The sequence below is a fragment of the Astatotilapia calliptera genome, unplaced genomic scaffold (assembly GCF_900246225.1).
Source record: "Astatotilapia calliptera unplaced genomic scaffold, fAstCal1.2 U_scaffold_1, whole genome shotgun sequence".
Taxonomy (NCBI): Eukaryota; Metazoa; Chordata; class Actinopteri; order Cichliformes; family Cichlidae; genus Astatotilapia; species Astatotilapia calliptera.
In genome coordinates, this window is record NW_020535618.1 from 1833917 (window position 1) to 1858713 (window position 24797).

A 24797-nucleotide genomic window follows, 5' to 3' on the forward strand; every position below is an offset into this window, starting at 1 on the left:
TGAAAATTAGGCCGTGATGTTTTTTTTAGCGACTTTTCGGACAGCCAAAAGCGATTTTTCTTACTGAGGAGTTGGCAACACTGCAACCTGTAGATGATCACTAGCTGGAACCCTCATCCTCTCACCCGGGCCACTAACCCCTCCTGTGCCAATAAGTACAGTTATAGTTCATGATTCATTCACAACCGTTCTTCACAGAAACATCTTATGAACTTTGTCTCCTCTCATTGCAGGTTATTCAGAAACTTCTGGTTTCGTTCCCTGGCCTGAAAACTCCCTTTTCCCTCACCTCACAGAATCCCTGTGTCCATAGTTATTCTAGTGCCTTATGTTTTTGTATGGTTTATTGCATTTACGGAGGGAGTGATGTATGCTGGGTAATGGCACAGCTAGCTACTGGGTGACTTTATTCACCCGCTTCGGCTGTTATCAGTCCATACAATGGGCGTTATTAGCACAAATCAGTCTCATAGATATGGGCCATCTCCTGCTAGATTGTTCAGAAGGTTGTTCTCATCCATCCAGATGGAGGATCACTAACAGGAGCGTGGAAGACTCCAGAATCCACTCTGGCTGCAATCCGGTGGATACAGCAGTGTTTACAGGTAAGACCATTTAAACGGACAACATTTATAGAATGACTATTAAAAGTCAGCGAGTGTCAGTAATGTTAATGTGGTTTTCTTAGTAATACACTAATATAACAGCTTTAAGATGCATTTGTAGATATTATTACGTGTTTTACCGTCTTTATGGTGCTAGCTTAAAGTTACGGTGTAAACGTTAGCTTATATTGGAGTAAAGCTGTTACTGTTTAAACGATGTTAGCACAGAAATATTAGCTTCTGTCATGACTGATGAAGTAACTAGTTAATAAAGTTTTCAGTAAAGTGTTTAATCGCAGCCACAGATTGACAGCAAATATCTCGATTAGCTTCAGTGCATCTATAATAAATATGTGCAAGTTTCAGTGCTTCGTTTAAACTGTATGATACTTATACTGACCCAGGGTCAGTGCAAAATACAATCCCAGCTGTGTGAACAAAGCCTGGCTCCTTTAATCCTGCATGACAAACCTCAGAATGCAGGTTATTATTACTCTTTCCTGCTGGCACACCTGTCACACCTGAGAGTCAGCTAGAAACTTACAGTGACGTGGACATCATGCAAAGACTGCCAGACTCTGTAATACTGCAAATGATCAGTGACTCATGTTAACACTAAACTTTAAACGGTACCTCTGTGTCTCTGTGTGCTGAACATCTAGGATTGAGTCAGGCTGCATTGACTGTGGGACTTTAATGTGTTAAAAGCAGGTTGAAGACGGCTCAGAAACATTTGAAGATTAAAATTTAGCATTATGGCTGCTGGTGGTTTGTAAAGCCTCTACTCAGCTGTATTTCTGTTACTAATTTATGTTTGTTGTTGTTTAACACAGATTTCAGAAGAGCAAATATGCTTAATAGTTTAACTAGATTTCATTTGTCAGTGTGGGACTGCTGAGTCACCTGAAGAACTCATTTCATTCTCCACATGATGTTCATTTACAGAAATGTTTCACAGGAACTGATTTCTCCCAAAGGGTGAACTAGTGTGTTTCCATAGATTACCTCTGTATGAATGTACTTCTTAATTGAAGGCAAGTGTTTGTCCTTTTTTGTTCCTCAGGTACAGTACGTGATATCAAGGGCAGGCGGTCAACACTGGGGGAAGACAAGAAGCAGACGTACTTCCAAGAGGGAGCTGCAGTGAGGTCAGAGGTCAGAATCTGAAACAGCTCAGGTTTATATTTTAGAGGTTATAAAAAATCAAAATGTATTTATAAAGAAACCTTTAAATAATAGTCATAATTATGATTATTATAAGAAATATCAAACATTTAAGTGGATTTTCTGTTACACATATTGTGTTAGCCCTGCAATAAACTGGCAGCCTGTCTCTGTCCTGTATCAGCTGGGATAGGCTTCATCCTCCTGCAACCCTGAATTGGATACATTGTATTCCAATTATGTAATCTGATCATTTACAAAGTCAAGGTATCTAATCAAAATGTAAGTAATAATTATAAAATGGGAAAGCAGAAATAAGTGTGACATAAATGTAAATGTGTGAGCTGACATAGAGGACAGCTACATGTAGTCTGAAAAACCTTTGTTGTCAAGTTTGCAGGTATATCAGCACGAGACATTCTTACATAGAAGAGACGTTAAAGTCTCTAACTCAGTGAAGCATTATTGGTCCCGTCTGTTTGGATAAATATAGTAAGTTGATGTTTGTCCATTTATTGACACATTTTCTTAAGTGCTTATCCAGCTCAGGATCACAGTGGAGCTGCAGCTGGACATGTTCACTAAATAAACCTTACAAAAGTTAACAATAAACCTGCGTCCATGTACGTTGTTGTCCACAGGATGAGAAAATCAAACTGGAAGACTGTGGAACATGTTAATAAATGTTTGTGTGTTTATGCCTGCGTCTTTCACAGGAGGCGCTGGAAGGTTTCCCTAATAGTTCCTGGTGAATCAAAGCAGAACCATAAAGGTTGCTGGACTGCATGATGGCCTTACCCCTGAGCAGTCATCCTGTTAAAGGAGGAACCAGTTAGAAGCTGTTTTCAAAGTAGCTGATTAGATTTCATCTCAAGTAAGCGATTAACTGTTTGTTCATCTGTTCTGCCACTTAAAGAGCATTTAAGGACGTCTTTTGAGTGTCCAGTTGAATTAATTGTACTGGCTCTCATGGTCATTTGTTATTATAGACATATTTTTCATGTTCATCCAGCTATTTAGCAAATTCTATCTATTTAGTAATATCCGTCAGCTATAAAATGTAATATAAATATAAAAATATCTAAATATCTCCTGTCCTTTATGTTTTAATGATGTAAGTCTGTTATCGTGTTACATTAGCATTCCTCACATATCAATGAGATGCTGTACAGTACAATCCTACTGACACAGCAGAGGGATAACAACGGCTATTCAACATCGTTACACGACACATTCGAGCTGCATGATGCAGACAAAGTGACTAAATCATCTTTTTTGTGGTTTATTGTCTTCAAACCAGCAGACAAAGCCGATTGCAGAAGATGTCAGAGAAGAACTTCAGGCCGTGGACTGAAAAGGTATTTTTTTCTTGTTATCAAAAGACATTTGGAGTGGCAGCTTCTACAACTGGTTGTGCTAAAGTAAAGCTTACAGTCTAAGAAATCTCAGTGTTGATATTCAGCACAAAGAGAAAAGCTCACTTGTTTGAATTTATTTACAATCATAGTTTTATAAATTCTGACTGTAAACATCTTTTACAGCTTTGATATTGTTTGACACTCGATATCAGGTGAAAGGGTTTAATTTAAAGGTTTCTGTGTCCCAATGAGCCATTTACACTGATCAGTGTCAGTTTAACTGTAACACATTCATTATTTAGATTCAACAAAGAAATAACTGAATGTAAAAAATGGCAGCCCTCAGGCAGGTTTATAGAGATACATGCATGCATTATGAAATTTATTTATCCCAGATAATTGTTATTCATCTAGTTATGGCAGACCTACCTCTTCCTCCCAAGTTAACTGCAACCCAAAAGAACTAGTGGGGCTATTTACACACTCACAACCAGTGTGGGGTAAAAAGAGCCACCAAAAAGCTGTCAGCCACAGATGTGCTATAAGAGTTAGAAACTCTACTTATGGAGAAGCTTTCTAAGTCTAACAGGGGACAGGTACTCCTGCCCAAATAACATGATATAACCCCACATACAGCCCAGCCATAAAATGAACCAAGTCATTTAATTAAAGACAGCATGGGACCAAATGCATGTAACCAGCCTGCACCAACCTGGCATTTCTTCCTCCTGAATTAAATGAATGAATGGATGAAAGTTAAATGACTACAAACCTAAAGCCACTAGTTCCCACACTGGAGCTCCCTGACACTGTGTGTTAACCATATTTAGCGTGTATCAACAGTTGTAACAGGCTAAGCCACCTGAGACACTGCATTGAATTTGTTCCTGTCTTAATGATTTCAGCTGACTGGTTTCAGCTCAGATGTTCTGCTTTTTCCTTTCAGTAGATCAAAGCAGCTCGTGCTCCTTCTGCTTCCAATTTAGAAGAAGAAGAAGAAGGCGAAGGCTTCAGCAAAGTGGCGTTCATGGTCTCAGTGAACAGTCATGGTCACACACTGCATGTGGTTTTAAAAGCAACATGTCTGTTCACCACAGCAATGGAGATGTGTAATATTAGTGCAGCTACAGTTTGTTTTTGAACATCAGTTCTGTTTTCTACTTTGATCACTTAGACCAAAAAAGTGTTGTTTTCAGATTCTTTCTTTTAAATCTATAAAGCACCTGTTCATTTTTTTATTACAATTAGTTTCACATAAATGTTAGTGTTTCCTGTATGATCTTTTAATGCTTACACTACACTGTACATGTCTACATTAGAGACATTTCTGTTACCTGTTTCTGTTGACTCAGAGTTGTGAAATGTTCTTTTATTTGATACACAATATGAAGTTCATAATTTTCTTACAAATAAAACTCTAATGACAAACATGAACAGCTGTGCTTATTTCTGAGACATGAGTTTTTGAATGTGTTTATATTTTAGACAGTGTGCATCTGTATGCTGAAACTGTAATGGTGAACCTGAGGTGATGGTCAACAGAAGGCAAATATATATCAATATAAAACAATATTGAAGTAATGTCTTTACCCTCTGCAGCGTGTGCATGCAATCACCTTATTCACTGTAGTAAACGTGCACCGCTAGCTCACGTGACTGACTGTCTCCATGGTTACATCGTATATTATTAGCTATGTAAACAGCTTCCATAGATACCGTCATAGCTCTCTGCAGCTGTAACACTTAAACACTTTGCAAATCATTTCACGTTTTTGATAGTTATGAAGACAGAATATGTTTTTAAGGTCATGCTAGGCGGTTGCTATGGTGGTTGCTGTGGACTTGGGTGGACCGCGTCCGATTCCTGTTATTAGCTGTCCGCCGTAGGAAGGCTGCGTTCCATTTACAAGTAGTGACAGTCTGCCGCAACTTGAACTCAAACCCCGCTTTGTTCTTTAATTATAGGCCCTTTTATAGCCGTTCATGACACGCACACACATAAAGCACTTTGCCTCACCATGAGAATGCAAGTTTACCTAACCTAACCTTAACGTATCTGATATAGGATAGAAAAATGAAGCAACCAGAGATTTAATGATGAAGACTCTGGGTTCTGTAGTTCACGTTTTACAGTCCTGAACGACTCTTTGCATATGATTTATTGAAGAGGAGTTTAGAATGCACTTTACATTTAGACTGTTGCTGTTTCATTTTTTACATTGTTGCTGTGTTATGTCATGAATAAGGTTCACCTGCTGGGGGTTTGATCGATCAGCTGGACAATACAGTCAAAGTCAGACTTCATTCATCATATGCAAGAATCCTAGTTGGATTTTTGTTGTCACTCATGTTTTTGAACCAAATATTGAAAACAATTCTGACAGACTGGATACCTGGTCAGGGTCTACATTACCTTGTACTCAAGCATCCCAGGACAGAGCCCTGCCCCACCATGAGCCTGGGTGGATACGTGGTTATTAATATAAAAGGACCGATACTGAATATGAATATTTCATGAAAATTGAATTATAATACAAATTAGTAATAAGGGTTTCTCTGCGCCCTTATCTACCCCATACTCAAAGAGCTGCGGGCAGAGAGGATGGCAGGAGAGGATGGCAATGAAGAGAAGATGCTCGGTTTCTGGAGTCTCCTGGTCCTGTCAGTATTAGTAGGATGCATCTGCTGTGTCTTCTCGTGGATGCTCACCTACCTTGACTCGTTCCAGCCTGGTATTGGCTTCCTGTTAAATCCAGAATTGAATTCAAAATCCTGCTCCTCACATACAAGGTCTTAAATAATCAGGCCCCATCTTATCTTAATGACCTTGTAGTACCATATCACCCTATTAGAGCACTTCGTTCTCGCTCTGCAGGCCTACTTGTTGTTCCTAGAGTATTTAAAAGTAGAATGGGAGGCAGAGCCTTCAGTTTTCAGGCCCCTCTTCTGTGGAACCAGCTTCCAGTTTGGATTCGGGAGACAGACACTATCTCTACTTTCAAGATTAGGCTTAAAACTTTCCTTTTTGCTAAAGCATATAGTTAGGGCTGGACCAGGTGACCAGGTGACCCTGAATCCTCCCTTAGTTATGCTGCAATAGACGTAGGCTGCCGGGGGATTCCCATGATGCATTGAGTTTTTCCTTTCCAGTCAACTTTCTCACTCACTATGTGTTAACAGACCTCTCTGCATTGAATCATATCTGTTATTAACCTCTGTCTCTCTTCCACAGCATGTCTTTATCCTGTCTTCCTTCTCTCACCCCAACCGGTCGCAGCAGATGGCCGCCCCTCCCTGAGCCTGGTTCTGCCGGAGGTTTCTTCCTGTTAAAAGGGAGTTTTTCCTTCCCACTGTTGCCAAAGTGCTTGCTCATAGGGGGCCATATGATTGTTGGGTTTTTCTCTGTATCTATGAAGCGCCTTGAGGCGACTTATGTTGTGATTTGGCGCTATATAAATAAAATTGAATTGAATTGAATATGGATTTCCCAACACTGCGGACAGTGGCCCACGTCAGAGACGTTTAATATTGATTACATATGTCTGAATTGCTAACCCTAACCCTAGCTCAACAGACCACAATGCCCTGGACTGTCAGTATTATTACATGCTGTGAACATAAGTACCTTTGATCACAGTTTATGTTGTAAAAGAGAAGGAATATTGGAAAGAAAGATCAACATTGTGATATTATTTCTTCCAAACTGACCAGAAACATGCTTGTCAGACTCTCACAGCAAAGGATCAGACTCACTGTGCATGACGGCTCAGGCCAATGATGTCTGTTAGATTGTCAGTTGTTTAGTGCTTCTGTACAGTTAGGGTCACCGTCTCTATTTCAGAATAATTAATATGCGGAAAACACTAAAAGTTGATTGTCTTCCAATATTCTAGCATAATTAAAAAACGTTGACTTTGTAAGTACATATTATTAGTCCTAATGCCAGTATGATTCTTCATAACTCCTGCTTTGAAATACTGAACTTTAAAATTGACCTGATGAAAGATCATTTACAGTGGCACTCTGTCAGGATCATTCTGACTGTAAGATCACTGTATTAATCTGAATCCTTCTGAAATGTGCTGTGAATGAATGCTGATGCAACTCACTGTGGGAAAGCTGTTAATAAAATGAATCTGTGACACATGCAACACATTCACAGAGGAAGAGGACACAAAGGGAGGACACGCAGAGGCTGTGTTGAAGTCAGAAATCCAAATCTTTATTAAAAAACAGGCAGCGGTTACAAACAGGAAGACAAGCAGTCCATCAAACAGTCTACAGGGTCAAACATACAGAGAATTCAAACAGCAGTAAAAAATAACCGGACACTGAAAAACTTAAAGCAATGTGTGACGCAATAAAAGGAAGCAGCGCAGTATATTCACTGAATTATCATCAATTACAAAAGAGAAAAACGACGATTTCTAAGGATTCTTTTCTTAAATGTAGTTAGAGTGTGGCTGGTAAAGATGGAAACATACAGAATGTAAACTGTGTGAGTTTGTGAACTTTGTTAGTAACAAATGAAGTAAAAAAAAACAACCCCAAAACAGACAAAACACAGAAAGAGGCTCTCAGTATTCATTCATAATTAGAAAGAAAAATTCTGGTCGTGGATTTTTACAGTCTTAGTTCCGCTCGCTGTCATCATTATAATCATCATGATCAATGGCGAGGTCCTGAGGTGGGCGGGGCTGTCTCTGGTGATGTCACCATGAAGGAACAGCATCTCAGTACACTGGTGTAGTTTCCTCTCCAGCTGTTTGACATTTGACACTTGAACATTAACCCTTTAAGACCTACCATAGAACCAAGTCCGCCAGAGCTTATATTATATTTTTACATGCTGTGGAGCCATTTTTGGGAGCATTTCAAGTTGCTATACATCAATACAACCATTATAGCCCAAATTTTAATAATATGTATGCATTAAGTGCATAGTACTTTACATAAATTGCAAAAAAGTGCAATAAACTACAAAAAAAATTGAAAATCGTTTTTTTTTTTTTTAACATATATTTCTAGTTAGAGAAATTTAAGAGGCTTATCCCTCAAAACTGTAAATACAAAAAAGTTGCACAAACTAGTTTCCCACCACAGGAAACTTATTTTGAGTGTCTTCATAGTTTTATATTTGAAATACACCAATTTTCACATACTGCAGGAAAAACGAAAATAAATATTACAATGCAAATTTGCAAAATAACAGCATATGCATCAAAATAAACTATTTCCAGCAGTGCAATATTAGCCCTAAGCATCCCAGAAACGACACAGAAAGTCATAAAGTCAAACATAACTTTTAAAAACACCAGTATAAGCTCATGAGGCCTTGATGGTAAAAAACTACATTTCCGCAAAATGACGTCACTTCCGGTTTCGGCCAGGTCATGGCGGACATGCGGCAGTTCACGCTGATGGACGTAGGAAGTGTTACGAACAGCTGATCGGATCGGCAAAGCGTGTTTCTGGAATATTATGTTTTTGTCCCTGCAAGCGCTTTTTATACAATTTTTGCAAAGCTATATCTGGAAGGAAACCGTGACCTAGGACAAGCTGATGAGATAAGATGTAAGTACAACTCCTCCGGTTTCATATGCAAAAAAAAATTATTGCGCTAGCTTACGTGGTTGCAGAACTACCGGGATTTTAAAATAGTTACGCAAAACAGAGCGTGTCCGCTCCGACCGGCTTTAAAGGGTTAAGGGGAAGAAGAAGAAACAGTGTTAGGTCAGGTGACCACATGGTTTCTAAAGTAACTGACAGGAAGTAACCAGGCCATTAGAAATGGATGGCATGTGTTTAGAGTTACTGGAGTTGGGTAACTCTACTTACCAAAAGCAGAAGCACACAGATGAAGGATCAGATGCTGAATGTTGCAGGAACATGCTCATGTGCGGTGGTCATTCAGTGCTGCTCCGGCAGGTTAGACAGTCCAAGACTGATATACTGCCCATCTGAGAGTTTGAAAACACACATGCAAAGATTTATTTTGTATTACAGTCAAAGTTGGATGTTCATTTTTGTCCTTTAAAAATGTTTGTGTATTTGAAAGCACTAACATTTAAGGATGACTTGGATCGTCTCCTTTAAAGGGGAGACAAGTGTATCCACTGATCCACGTCACTTTACCTGGATGATGACTCCTCTCCCCCTCACTCAGAAACACTCCTAATATAACCAAGCAAATAAATAATATTGAAGATTTACTTACATCATTACAAAAACGTCAAAAACATCTCCCTTTGATTCTATTTCTCCATTCCTGCTGAACATCAGGCAACAAATATCTCAATAAATCACAGTAAAATGTAAAGCACATGCTTTCTCTGCTTTGTCTAACCTCTGCAGAGCCTCTGTCAAGAAAAACATATCTGTAAGCATAAAACAAATATACATTTCATAACACGTCACTGGACAAACCTCGGTCAGGTGATTTCCTCTGTGCAGTGCAGACGAACATCAGTCAGCGAGTGACTCTGCTGGTTCTTCTGAGGAAACATCACCGTCTCTCCACACCGTCACCATCTGTGAGCACAAACTGCTGCTCTGCTCTGCCAGCATGTAGGAATCACATATCACACACACAGGGGTGAAGAAACATCAGAGCTCAACTTTGGATACTTTAGATCCAAACAGATCAAAGCAGCTCTTAGTTTCAGCAATCAGACAAACAATGATACCAAACTGATTCTGTATGAATACAATATGGTATTTTCAATACAGGTGTCAAATTAATTTATTAAAACTAATACAGATATATGTATATATATATATTTTTTTATAAATTAGTTGGCTAAATTATAAGAATATATATATATATATTTCATTTAACAATTGCAACTGAAAGAAATTAAATATTGAACAAAAATATATTGTCACATTCTGAGCATGCTCAGCACGCTGACTTGAAGTTGCTACAGATTTTAAGAAGTGATAATTATAGGGAAGAAACTTCTCTTTTTCATCCATTTAATCAAACATTTGATGCCTCAGCTGTCTCAGTCCTGTAGTGTTCTGCAACTACAACTAACCTGAAGCTTGGATTTGGCTGCAGGTGCCCCTGTACATCCTTCTCAGCAGCACACATGTGGGTACCATTTAATCCCACTTCTTCCTGATCTTTGCTTCATCACAAGACCAAAGGTGGCATTCCGTGTCACGGTCTTATCATCATCCAGAAGAAACATTTGAAGAAACATCATGGAGAAGAAACATTTATGCGCCTCCTGGTTTTGTTTTCTGATCCTGCAAAAAGACTGAGGACAACAAAGCCCAGAGAACACGAGATACACAACATCCAACATTCAGACTCAACAGCCTCCATAAATGAAGAGCACCAGGTTGGTTCAGTTATAGTAGATATGAGCATACTTCACATTACTGGGTATGAATAATAATGAGGAGGCAAACTTTGAAGATGCAGAGCATGATGTCCCATCATCAGACTGTAAACAAACATCCACCAGGCTTCTTTGTTGCCAAAATTGATGATTCTCCTATCAGGGATCAGTAGCGTGTATTAACCTGTGGTATAAGCAGCAGTCAATGAAATATTACTCTTTCAGATAAGAAATCTAGGACATAAAAGCCAAGGTGGGAGGGATCTCTGCAAACTGACTTACCTCTGCAAGTGTGAAGTTCAACAAAAATCTGACTCTCCAGTCACAGACAAACAAAAACTCCAGCTGGGAGATAGAAAACACTGTCTGGGTCTAGCTGGATGTTGCTGGTCAGAGTCCCACATTAGCAGAGTGCTTCTTGGTCCCACTGACCCATGTGGACAGCGACTGTGGAGAACTGTTCTGGAAAACAGAGAAGAGAATTAAAATAACAAAAAGCCGAACAGGATTTCCACAAAGACTCTCTTGGAATCAGCAATCAAAAAATCACTGGTTCATATTTCAATTAAATATGAACAGGTTCCTCAAATGTATGCAGTTCAGATCTGATTTAATTTAATTTCCTTCACACAGCACATTCGTCCAGGCTGACAGGTAAACATAGAATTAATCTCAGGTAACATGACTCATAGTAGAGATTCAGTAAGAAATATTGCTAGCTCTAATATTATTACCACACAATCCAAGGACACACCAACAGCTCAGATTTGTAGAACTATTTAAACAAATGTCTTCTGAATATTCAATTCAGGTTCACAGTGGGAGGGTGGGGGGTGTCGTGGAATTTTTTAAATAAAGTCTGCAACACAGAAAGAGCTGTGATCATGCTTTTTATTACTGCGCCAGCACACATCAAACATCACAGTTCACAGTCATGTCAGCGCTGCCACAGAAGTGGTGCTCCTATGCATTCCAAGGAAGAGGGAGGAAGTTACAAACTGATCCTACCACACTTCAACGGATCAATGGTTAAGCTGTTTTGTGCCCTTGGCCTTATCAGCACCTGTAAAGGGAGTTGTTTTCTCAAACTGCTGACGCTGGAGTAAGTTCATCTAGTTTTAGAAACTTTCACTGAACAGTAACAGTGTCACAACTAAGCATATGCATAAGCACTTAAATACTTTAAATGAGAATAACAGAACATTTCTATTAAAAAGGCTAGAGCCTGTCCCAGTAGTCATAGGTAGAGCACACCTGGACAGGTCTATTTAAAATTAATGTAAGTTTGCTGCAGCTGTATGTATGAACATGTGTTTCTGTGCTCACAGTCCACCTCTCAGGAACCTGCAGTTCACTTTAAGTCTACTTTAAACAGACCTCACAAAAGGCTGATGTGGCTGGATCAGTAGTCTGATTTAAGTACGATACCTTTGGCCAGGGATTAATCTGGTGCATCGCTTCACTGCAGTCTTACGTATTTTCCCAACACCTGAATAAAAAATACTGATATATACAAATAACAGCTTCAGCTGATGCAGCCTGACTCAATCCTAAATGTTCAGCACACAGAGACACAGAGGTGCCGTTTAAAGTTTAGTGATAACCTGAGTCACTGATCATTTGCAGTATTACAGAGTCTGGCAGTCTTTGCATGATGTCCACGTCACTGTACGTTTCTAGCTGACTCTCAGGTGTGACAGGTGTGCCAGCAGGAAAGAGTAATAATAACCAGTGTTGGGACTAACGCGTTATTAAGTAACGCGTTACAGTAACTACGTTATTATTGTGGTAACGAGCACGGTAACTAGTTATTATGCCAAAATCAGGAACGCGTTAGTCGTTACTGGGATTTAGATAGGGTCGTTACTCGTTACTTCGTGTGGTGGCTATCGCGTCACTGTAAGTTTCTAGCTGACTCTCAGGTGTGACAGGTGTGCCAGCAGGAAAGAGTAATAATAACCTGCATCCTGAGGTTTGTCATGCAGGATTAAAGGAGCCAGGCTTTGTTCACACAGCTGGGATTGTATTTTGCACTGACCCTGGGTCAGTATAAGTATCATACAGTTTAAACGAAGCACTGAAACTTGCACATATTTATTACAGATGCACTGAAGCTAATCTGTTCTGGGACGATCTGATTTCCTCGTGTCAGCGTTGTTCCCACATCATCATAATTAATGTTGTTCCAGGTTCAACATTGCAAGTGACCAATCACCTTCTTGTGACGTCATTCCTTTGCGACTTCGAAATACCCGCCTTCGAGTATTTCGAAATACAAGTGAAGAAGCGAGAAACCGCCGCCTGTCCGCCGAATTTGAAGTCAATTCGCCTGTCCGCCGAATTTGAAGTCAATTTAGGATACTGTCCTTTAATAAACGGTAAGCATTATACATATGTTCCTCACTTGGCTTGCTGTTTGTTTGCTAGCGATAGGCTACTTGACGACAGCATTAGCTAACCAGTGTTCTCTAGACCAGCGTTCCCCAACTTTTTGGGTGTTTCGTGGCCCGGGGGTTGGGTCAGGCAAAATTGCAGTAGCTTCCCCGATCATTTTACAAACATAAGTGAAGAGAATCTGGACTAAAAGGCCTAGACTTATGGTTGTGTGCTGAATCTATGAATCAAACTATCACCTGGAAACATAATTAACTGGTCCATAGCTGTGAAACTGGACATGAGTTCTTGATTCTATGGAGATTAACAGTAATCCAGAAATTTACAAATTTGTCCTGGTACATCGCGTAAATGTTGTCCCTGGGGCATCGCGTAAGTGTTGTCCCTGGGACATCGTGTAAGTGTTGTCCCTGGGACATCGCGTAAGTGTTGTCCCTGGGACACCGCGTAGAAGTTGTCCCTGGGACATCGCGTAGAAGTTGTCCCTGGGACATCATGTTAAAGTTGCCAGAGACATACCATATGAAAGTTTAGCTTCTTTTAGCCCCTGTTTGTTTTGTTTTATATATATATATATATATATATATATATATATATATATATATATATATATATATATATATATATATATATATATATATACTTGTATTTCGAAATACTCGAAGGCGGGTATTTCGAAGTCGCAAAGGAATGACGTCACAAGAAGATGACTGGTCACTTGCAATGTTGAACCTGGAACAACATTAATTATGATGATGTGGGAACAACGCTGACACGAGGAAATCAGATCGTCCGGATAGTAATACATGGGTATGATCAAGGGTATGCAAAATTACTACGTTTAGTTGTGTTGTAGAATTGATTTAAAGCTTGCACAGGCTGCACACCCACACGCACGTTGATGCTTTCATATTGCACGTGTTGAAGCATCACTTATAAATAGGTCCACTGAGTTGCACACACCACAGGCATTTATATGCAAACAAAAATAAGTTGTAAAAATAAAAAGATGCAGAAATGTATATCTATAAAGAAACTGCCATTGGGCAGTTAAAAAACACTGAAACTATCGTATAAGGATAGATTTACAATATGACAATAGATTTATTTAATTACTATAAACTCAATGCAGATAATGATCAATGTAAGCTAAGTGGGTAGTTGACAGATCTTCTAATAATATAAATTGTAAAAGAAAAAGTAAAAAACAAAACACATGTCCACACATTTACTTTCAGCAAGTGTATCTACAAGTCAGAGGAAGTAAAGTCAATCCAAACTTAAAATACACATATAGATGGCAAGGATGGTGATACAATCACCACTTGTAGAAGGCAGGAAAATTACTACAACACTTCATATTCATCCTTAAGTTAATTTTATTTAAAATAAGTGAAAAAGAAAACCTAAAGTCATCTTTTTAAATCACTTCAAAACCAGTACAGTAGATCCAAATAGTTTTTTTTTTAAGTAGAGATATAATATAACAGGCAGTGATTTGATTTTAATGCATTGAAAATTAGCTTGCAGAGATGCTGTTCCTGAATTTAAACTCTCTTCCAATCAGACAATAACTGCCTGCCAAGAAGCCTTCTGAGGGAATTAAAGAGAACACATCCCACATTCAGTGTGACTCAGACAATGCAGGTCACTTCTCAGTGTTATAAAGCTACTTTCAAACAGATCACTTCTCACGTGTGCATAAATTATAACTGCAATCAGAGGGAGGTGAGATATTCTTTTATTTATTTATTTTTACTGCTCATATTGATCGCTGACTCAAAGAGAAATGTTGGATGTTCAGTAATTCGTTAAAGGCGGCTTTTGTGTCACACATTGTGTGAGCTTCCAATCATTTCTAGATTTCAGGATTCAAAATCAGCTTTGACCTTTTGTTGTAGGACTTGAATCTGTTGTATGCAGTCTTTAACAAAAACCACCATACCCAGCTTCTTTAGTCTTTCTCATAGACTGTATATTAAAGATAGATGTAAACATTGTGATGTTAATCATTAGTTTCAAGTTTTTTAAGACAGCAACTTGCAATCACGAAGTAGCCGGTTTTTTTTTATATACAATCCATCATCATTTATTTTAGTCTTAGTGGGATTATAATTTGTAATGTGAACATCATGGTTTGCATGGTAAGACATTAAACTAGTGACTGAAACCACAAACTCATAACAAAAGTGTCTAATGAGCTGAGAATTGAACCAGCAGAGTCACCCCCTTCTGACAACTAAACAGATTGCAAGCTTAAGTCACTTCTGCATTGGAGACTATGTGTATCTTTTATATGCAGTCTATAGTTTTACTTTTCACTTTTTTCCCAGCACTAAATGTTGCATTTTGACTTTGCTGCAGGAAAATCAACTCCATTTTCTGCATGATGACCTTTTCTCTGATCTGGTCAACCTCACCCATCTGTTCCTGCATGGGAATCGTATCCGTACCCTCACTGAAAATGTGTTCAGGGGTCTGGTCAACCTGGACCGTCTCCTTCTGCATGACAATCGCATCAGGCAGGTCAACCGCAAGGCCTTTCGTGACCTTGGCCGTCTTACCATCCTCTACCTGTTCAACAACTCCCTGGCTGAGCTACCAGGACAGACCATGAAAGATGTCCAAGACATCCAGTTCCTCCGCCTCAATGGTAACCCCTGGTCCTGTGGCTGTGAGGCACGTCCCCTTTGGGAGTGGTTCCGCAAGGCCCGCATCTCCTCATCTGACCTTGTGTGCACTTCCCCATCTACACGTCGTGGTCAGGACCTCCGATTCCTCTGAGAAATGGATTTCGCTCTCTGCCCTCTTCCTGACCCCGGCTCTCTGGCTGGATCCACCACAACCACCTTCAGTACCAAGACCCGCTGGTGGTTCTCCAAGAACAAACCCGAATCCAAATCAAAGTCCTTGTACCAGAAGAGCTCAGAAACAGTGAAGTCATTCCCTTTCCCTGCGGTCAAGCCTCAGTTCCCCTCCAAGTATGAACTGTCAGCTGATGAGGCAGCCCTCCCCAAACTCGACCAAGAAGAATACTGGACCAACTATGGCAATGAAGATTCCTCTGTCCGCTGTGTTGAGCTGGACTGTGCTCCAAGCTATGACGACCAAGCCTTCCCCTCATTCTCCTCCCTAGCCATCACTCCACGCCCACGCCCACTCCACCTCCTCACCCTCACCATACTCGTATTCTCCTTCCATTTCCTTTTCAGCTGAACTCCTTTCTCCTTTCTACCTGTTTCTTTCTCTGATTTCTCCCTCTCCTCTTTCTAATACTAACAAAAACCTGGATCTTGAGTCCTTTCAGTTGCCTCCTCAACATGCAAGGGGTGCTACACTGAAGCAGGAGACAGGCAAGGCAGCAGGGAGCTGCTTAAAAGTGCCAGGTCAGTTGAGCTGATGTAGAGCCAGACACAGTTGATCGTGAAATACCTGATCTTTCGTAGTACAGGCTTAGGATGACATCGGAGCTGAATGACAGTGACAACACAAAGGCAGAAAACTACGAAGTTAGCTGGTGGGGTCTCCAGATGTCTTTTTTTTTTCTATCACAGCTGTAAACAGCGCAGGCGTTGTAAAACTATCCAGCTGTTTTCTATATTAACTAGTACTCACCATCCAATTATCACTAACATTATTAAAGGAAGATTATTTGGCATTACCAGAAGTAGGATAAAGATGTGGATTAACAAGAGAGATCTAGGAGGAGAGAAGTAAAGCAGTTTGAGGTGTTCACTTCAATGCAACCAGGAGTGACTAACCTCCCTCCTTCAGATTCAAAACCTTGTGTGATCCCAGAGATGCCAGAAAACCATCTGTACATACCACACACCATCACTGTACATTTTCATCCAGCACACTGTATCTTAGACTAGGTGGATTTGTACTTTGATCGTAGTAAACAGCTGTTTGTGAAGATAGAAGAGATGCTTAGACTGTAAAAGGATGGCAAGCAAATTAAATATGCGCCTCTTGATTTCCACTATTATCACTTTGCCCTTTATAAATCTAAAAGTTTTCGATATCCCAGACATGAAGTTATAACTGATTTGTGTGTGGGTTTCAATTTTCTGTTGTGGTTGTGTGAGTGAAACTTAAGTGATGTAGATATGAGAGTCTAGAAAAGTCTGGAAGAGACGGATCTTCATCTATCTTAGAAAAGTGAGTGCCTGTATGCATGTTGTGTGGAAGTCCAGAAGTCCTATTTTATTACACTTCTACCTGATATTGTTTTTTATTATTTTACATGTCTGTATGTGCTTTTTTTCTAACCTGAAATCTGAAAAAAAATCCTTCATACACACAAAAAATGACCAAGAACTGTATTTTAAAACTGCATGCAGCATTTACACTCTGAACCATCTCTTCTCTTTATAAGCTGAACCTTTCTAACCCCAGTATGTGTTTATGGAAAAGTGTATGTGTGTTGTTTACGACCAATGAAGCCTAACTGTGACATACAGTCCACGTCGGCCCCACATGTTAAATCTGAAACCAAACCTCGATGATGACTGTGAGTTTCAGAACAGAACATGAGACATACTGTGACATTCGTTAGAGTCTGTTTTTTTGATGAAAAATTAAAAAACTGTTATGGAAGTGCTTTGCTTTATTAAAAAAATAAAGAAATAATTACACAGAAGTGAGTGGGAGTTTTCTTTGTTCTTGTCTTTGCTCAAATCTCACTCTAAGTGCTCTCTAAGGATGATGCAAAAGAACAAAAAAATCAATAATGAATTTACACGAACACTTAATCAGATGAAAGCAGAGAGCAGAAACCTGAGTAGCAAATCATAAGACATACAGTTATATAATGCAACAAGTCTTTCAGCAAGTCTGAAATTGATAACCTATTGAATAAGGGCTTTGCATGGAATATTCCATCCAGTAAAATGAGGGACTCGTGCAAAAGTGAGGATATTTGTTTATAGAAGGGAGGGGATATTTATTATCTGTATAATTGTGTGTAGTAGACGCAGTGTGTGTTCAAGGTATCCAGCCTTGGCTATGTTAAGCCAGTCACTTTTCTCAACATGTGCAGAAGGCAGCTATATCAGGTCGCATTACATATACAGTGAGATGGATGAATAAGCTCTCGAGATGTGCGTGTGTGTGTGCGGGGGTTTGGAGGGAGGGGCTGAGGTATGATTCAGGGCAGAACGGGGAGCACACCAGGGATGAATATGTGATGTGTCCCGGAATCAGCACACCCCCTCAACAGATACTCTCACCATGCTAATGATAATGATGATGATGATGCACACACTCACGCATCTGTTTGCTAGTGCAATGACACGTGCACGTACATAAACAGCAACATGTGCACACAAAAAGAAGTTTAGCTGAGTTGCCTCCAACTTCACACTTCGTGGTTGGCCTCCATGTAAATAATTATTCACAACTTTCACAGATCGCCTTGTTTTTATTTCAATATTAAAATATGTGATTGTTGCTTCTGGTTGTAGTTCAGATTCACTGAAAAGTGACAAAAATCAGTTTTTTAAAAATTGCATTTTACACAACAAATACTGTCTTTTTTTATAACAAAAAAAAGGTACCACAGAAAAAATGCTGAATATCTGAAAAATCTGCACAAGTCAAGTTAGTCCTGTGATCCTCACACATAAAAATGTAAGCCAATAACTGACGTTTGATAACAAATAAATGAGTCATATGTTACAAATATGGTACAAATAATATAATATTAACATAAAACTATGCATCTTTCTAGAATGTGTTTATTGAGCCTAAAACAAACAAACTATGCTAGTTCCATCTTTCTGCTGGGAACACTGGATGTTTTCCACTTGTGAAGAATCTCTCTCATTGTTTCAAAATTGTTTAAAAGTAGCCTTAATACGTCTTTACTTTGTGATATTGACACCTGCTGACTCTAAAGGAAAACCATTTTATTATAATTGACTTTACCCACCAGGGACATAACCTATTCCCCGCGGTTCCCAGTGATCTGCGGGAATAGCTTCTCTGAACCTTAAAAGTACTGAGAAGTTTGTTTGAATCTTTTTCTCCACTAAATAAACAATTACTGACCGCTTTACATGACACCTGGTGTTACCTGTCCTCCTTTCTCAGCAGGTGTGCCAATGCTGGCTCAGTTCCCAGTGAGAACTTGCGCAAAAGCATGTACAAAAAAAGGAAGAATCTCCCCTTACTGGAATAAAAATTCTAAATATCAGCTGTGAAAAAGTTTGTTCTTGATCTGAAGGGAAGTTAGATGGGAACATTGACACTACTCCCAGATAGCTCTGTGAAATAGCTTAGCTCAAAGACTGAAAAGAGGGGAAAAGGTGTGTAATAATTTAAGAAGTTTGAGGAATAAAACCTGCACTTTTTAAGATCACTAGTAAGTACATCACATCTGGTATGTTTGTGTCAGCCGGTGATCGGCTGTGATCAGCTGATCACGGGGCCGGGGTTAAAAGAGAGACGCCACCCACCTGTTCGCCGCTCAGACATCAGTATCTTCGTGTCAGGAGCTCCGAAACTCTGCCGACGTCAGTCTCCGCCTGATTCAGCAACTGTGAGTTACAATCCCTTTCAATCCTTTTTCTCTTCCCGGCTCCGCTCGCTCTCTGTCTGTAACGACCGTTCCGAAGCCACGCTTCGTGCTCTGGTCATTACTAGAATAACTGCGTGTCTGCTCCAAACCCACCGCTAGCCTTCGCCGCGCTTGGGTCTAGCCAGCACGCCACACGGGCACGCCGAATTACTGTGTGTGATCCGCCCGGCCGTGACAGGTTGATTCTTAGAAACACTGTATACATGTGTGTTTACTGCTTTACAGAGCGATATATGTCAGAGTATTTTTTTGACTAGGCCCAGGCACTTCCTGGAGTCTACTTGTTGCCTGGCAACTGCTCAGAGGCGAAAACTCAGTGAAAACTCAATAAAAAATATCAACGAGCAATTTTCACATGCTTTTACATTTATTTAAAACAAATAATAGTATTAAATTATAGAGCTTCAGAGATGCTGGTAGGTGGATTTTGTTACTGGGTCATTCGTGGAAAAATCCTCAGAGTCAGCAAATTTGTTTCTTTACTAAAACTTTATAGATCAATGCAAAATTTTACTTCATACCATGAATATTTTCAAATACATTTAGAGGCCTCCAAAGTGTTAATAGGTGAGTCAGACCTTTGGTTACTTTTCAATTAACATTTTTGTTTTCCCCAGACTTTTTAGCTAACAGAATCAAAACTTGTAGAAATTGCAAATGAACCTGTACTTTTAAGCACTTTTACTACACCCATCATTACAAACACTTTTTTCTATGTATTAGTCCCTTGTCTAACATTCAGACACTCACTCACAGATATACATCAAGAAACTTCAACATGTAGATTTGAGGAGCCAGGGATTGTTGTTCTGATATATAGATGTCCCTGTCTTCCTACACCTCCACAGCCATAAACCTTGAAAAATATTGGACTTACTTCTATGTAGCTTAAGAGCCTGTAACTAGGAACATTTTATACTGTTTAGGTAAGATTCTACGTGGCTTCATAAATTAAAGTTGTTGTAAAATATTGTAAATAAAAAATAAATCATTTGAGATTTATTACAAGGTTGTTGTTTTTAATTCAATAACCTACTAATAGGCAGAGGTGGGGTTGGGTATCGTCACTGATTTCTAGAATCAATTCGATTCCGATTCACAAGGTCCCGAATTTATTCGATTCGATTCGAATCGGGGAAATTTTGCCTCAGACAGTCAGAAATATTATAATTCTGATCACTTATCAGTACATTTCTATATTTTTATATCTATAAAAAGAAAGCTGACACTTGTGAGACTTTATCAAAGGTGTAACCATCACAGCTGATTCCTTTGTGTCAAAGTAACTGAGGATAAAACACTGAAAAACACGAAGGCGGTTTTCCTGGTCTGGGTTTTTATAGCAGATGACCTTAAATACATTGTGCAGTCAAAAACGAAGTGAAGCAAAGCAAAGTTACAGAGGTTTGATTAGAGACACAGCTAAGCATTTTTGCAATTTTGCATAATTTTAAAAAGTTTAAATTTGTTCAGTATTGAACAGCAGAAATTAAGCTTTCTTGTCGGAAGTAAGTTTATAAAAAAAACACAAACAAACAAACAAACAAACAAAAAAAAAACAGCGGCCGACACCATAGACTGGTGGGTAATAAGTAGGAGTGGGTTAGTTTGGATCATCTTTGGCTGCTGGTTCAGTCAATATTGTTTGGAGAGAGATAAAACCTGCAGCTTCAGAATCTAGTGCAAAAAGGAGGTAAACAAAAAGCGCCCGCTGACGCTTCAAAATCAGTGAGCTGTCGGCTTTCAGCGCCCACGGCGTGTCTGCGTACAGGCCGTCGGGTGAGAAAGGCGACATCTCACTGATTTGGATGCCTTGGGTCCGCGTTTTGTGTTTATGTCTTTGTGCAGAATCCGTGTACCTGGGCCCTATTTCAGGAAGCCGGTTTAGTGCAAACTCTGAGTAAGTAGGACGATCTGATTTCCTCGTGTCAGCGTTGTTCCCACATCATCATAATTAATGTTGTTCCAGGTTCAACATTGCAAGTGACCAATCACCTTCTTGTGACGTCATTCCTTTGCGACTTCGAAATACCCGCCTTCGAGTATTTCGAAATACAAGTGAAGAAGCGAGAAACCGCCGCCTGTCCGCCGAATTTGAAGTCAATTCGCCTGTCCGCCGAATTTGAAGTCAATTTAGGATACTGTCCTTTAATAAACGGTAAGCATTATACATATGTTCCTCACTTGGCTTGCTGTTTGTTTGCTAGCGATAGGCTACTTGACGACAGCATTAGCTAACCAGTGTTCTCTAGACCAGCGTTCCCCAACTTTTTGGGTGTTTCGTGGCCCGGGGGTTGGGTCAGGCAAAATTGCAGTAGCTTCCCTGATCATTTTACAAACATAAGTGAAGAGAATCTGGACTAAAAGGCCTAGACTTATGGTTGTGTGCTGAATCTATGAATCAAACTATCACCTGGAAACATAATTAACTGGTCCATAGCTGTGAAACTGGACATGAGTTCTTGATTCTATGGAGATTAACAGTAATCCAGAAATTTACAAATTTCTCTTAAATTCCTCTTCACCTCACTGTGCAATACCTTTGTGCAATACTTTTGTAAATAGTCAATGGTGCAAATAGACCTCAATACTTGAAATGTGCAATTCATTTGCATTTTTTTTTATTCCTATTATTCTATTTATCCCCTTCGTATATTTTATTTTTATTTATATTTGTCTCTGTATTTATATGTGTGTGTGTGTGTGTGTGTGTGTGTGTGTGTGTGTGTGTGTATATATATGTATGTGTGTATATATATATATATATATATATATATATATATATATATATATATATATATATATATATATATATATATATATATATATATATAATCATAATCATTCTGTAACTGTAACTTCTGTCGGTGCTGTGCTTTTGGAAACCGAATTTCCCAGAGGAACCCACCCGAGGGATTAATAAAGTTCTATCTTATCTTATCCCTGGGACATCGCGTAAATGTTGTCCCTGGGACATCATGTAGAAGTTGCCCTGGGTCATCGTGTAGATGTTGTCCCAGGGACATCGTGTAAATGTTGTCCCAGGGACAAAGTGTAAATGTTGTCCCAGGGACATCATGTAAATGTTGTCCCAGGGACAAAGTGTAAATGTTGTTCCAGGAACATCGTGTAAATGTTGTCCCAGGAACATCGTGTGATAGCTTGTTAATAATGGTATGAAAATTATTGATTGTTATTAACTTGTGAAAAAGAAGTGTAACAAATCCACATGTTATGTTCTTACACCCTTACAGAAACTGTGACTCCTTCACAATGTCAGGTAAATGTCAACTCATGTTGAATAATCAACCAATCAAGCCTTTTATTATCACATGCAATGTTACACGTACAACTGCAATGAAAATTTCACCCCCTTCTGACCATACATCACATTGGGAAGACAGGTCGGAAACAGTTAGGAAGGTCAGAAAACAATTTAATTAATAGATGAAGGGAGAGAAGGAGAAAAAAGAACTACAACCAGACAAAGCTCCTAGAAGACTGAAATGGATGATGGTTGCAGCATGCAAAAAGAAAATGATATCTGTTGACTACAGCGTATGCTTTCTCACAGATTACCTTGTGGGAGTAGCTGGACCAAACTCTATTGGTATTTCAAGTTTGAAATCCCTGTTTGACCAGACAAACATTTCAGATGAGGTACTTCTTGACATAAAAATCCTTTTATGTTGTCATAAAACTAATGTTAAATTCTGCTTTAAATACACTTTATTGGGACCCACGCCCAGTTTCACACCTTGGCTCAGGCGATTAGAGGATCATCAGGGGGTCCTTTTGTCCCTCTGTGGGGGGTTACTCCCACTAGGTTTATATCTGGGACTCTCCACCATTTGACCTTAGAACTGAAGAAGCTTCTCGGATGAGAGGTGAAACGTCTTCAAGCAACTTAAAGAAGTCCAGACGCTTTTCTTTGCAAGCTCCTTTGACTACGATGACCTGGATGACTGAGAACCTTCACAGACACTTTATTGTACAATTTACTTAATGAATCGTATTCCTTAGTTCTGTTTTTATTTATATGTATTTATTTATTTGTTTTATAAGGTAATAGATGGCCTAATCTATTTGCATGCAGTGTGAGGTATGTTGAAAAGCTTGTTTGATCATAATGACATAGTATGTTTACGTTTTTTGTAATGTATTTGAAAACATAGGTGTATTTATGTTATTTTTATAGAATTTCCCTCACATTTATCCAATACCAAGCCAAATCACTGGAAAAATTTTGGATGGGTCCAAAAGAGCACAAAGTGCATACTTTTTGAAGGTATGACTTGGACTGTGGTAACTATGTTCTTATCACAAAGGGTTTATAAGTTGCCACTATAAACAAACAGCATTTTCCAAAATTGAAGCCTTGTCAGAAGAACCTGAAAAATACCTTTCTGAAACCTTTTCTGTGTAAAGACTTGCTCAAAAGCAATGCACACAGATTAAAACATTTCTGTCTTGGCCAACTGATAAAGAACACCAAAAATTGAGTGGTGCGTGTTGAGTCTGTGGTCTTGATTTGTTTTGTACACACTATAGAAATTAATTAATGTAAACAAAAAATGACACTTTCTATATGTTTGTGTATCTGCAGAATTAATTACAAGTCTCACCTGACAAGCTTTCGCAGTTTTGCAGTGTCATTCTTGACAGAAAAACATACTTGTCACATTCTTTATTTCCAGAAAAACATCTTTCAGATGTATGAGAAATTGATTGGAGCCTGTCTGGAAAACGGCAGCCACTGGACCTTGTTTGTAAGTTGCACAGATTTTGCACTCTCTCTAGTGCATGATACTTTTCAGTGTCCCTCATTAGGAAAGCTCAAGGCCCAAGCCTACCATATCCATCTTTTTACAAAACAGTTTTGTGACATACCCAAGAGGACCATAGTCTATATGAATTCATTTGGCGAGTCGGAGGTCAGAAAAAGTGCGGTGTCGAAAAACTGGAGGTAATTAATTAACATATTTAACATAACATATTTAATTTAATTGAAATCATTACCGAACGTGGTTATTGATTTCTCTATATGCTTTTTATTTGTAATAACTGCGATCTCTCAGCTCATTTGCTTCAGCAAGAGGCTGCACTGGAGAGTGGACCTTGTCACATGCGAGCCACCCACAACAACAGGATGGGAACTCATGTGGAGTGCATGTCATAATGGTACTGAAAACTATAGCTTTAACCTATATAAGTAATGTTTACATTTTTGCCTATTCAGTTTTTAAAGCCTTAGAGGCAGGATGGTAAAATCTCAATTTTTTTTGTAGATTGAACCATTTCAGCAGTAATGCTTTGCTTTGGTTGCTCTGGGTTTTTTTTTCTCGGGGGG

General features: G+C 39.1%; 3 long non-coding RNA genes and 1 pseudogene across 5 annotated transcripts; 3 read left to right on the forward strand and 1 right to left on the reverse strand.

Moving 5' to 3' along the window:
• Window positions 1-544: 544 nt before the first annotated feature.
• On the forward strand, window positions 545-2646 carry LOC113017175 (uncharacterized). The gene is made up of 3 exons (XR_003271405.1): window positions 545-605; window positions 1669-1760; window positions 2486-2646. It is a non-coding gene; the product is annotated as an uncharacterized LOC113017175 (long non-coding RNA).
• A 5058-nt stretch (window positions 2647-7704) lies between these two features.
• Window positions 7705-9619, reverse strand: LOC113017173 (uncharacterized). Of its 2 annotated transcripts, XR_003271402.1 has the most exons (4): window positions 9554-9619; window positions 9193-9301; window positions 8966-9087; window positions 7705-7906 (listed from the first exon to the last, which is right to left on the reverse strand). It is a non-coding gene; the product is annotated as an uncharacterized LOC113017173 (long non-coding RNA). The 2 variants fall into 2 exon arrangements; XR_003271401.1 differs by lacking the exon at window positions 9554-9619 and having other exon boundaries at window positions 9193-9471.
• Window positions 9620-14411: 4792 nt separating this feature from the next.
• Window positions 14412-16276, forward strand: LOC113017164 (reticulon-4 receptor-like 2; annotated as a pseudogene).
• A 7431-nt stretch (window positions 16277-23707) lies between these two features.
• LOC113017174 (uncharacterized) lies at window positions 23708-24574 on the forward strand. 2 transcript variants are annotated; one of them, XR_003271404.1, is made up of 4 exons: window positions 23708-23735; window positions 24145-24216; window positions 24325-24413; window positions 24526-24574. It is a non-coding gene; the product is annotated as an uncharacterized LOC113017174 (long non-coding RNA). The 2 variants fall into 2 exon arrangements; XR_003271403.1 differs by having other exon boundaries at window positions 24145-24413.
• The last annotated feature ends 223 nt before the right edge of the window (window positions 24575-24797 follow it).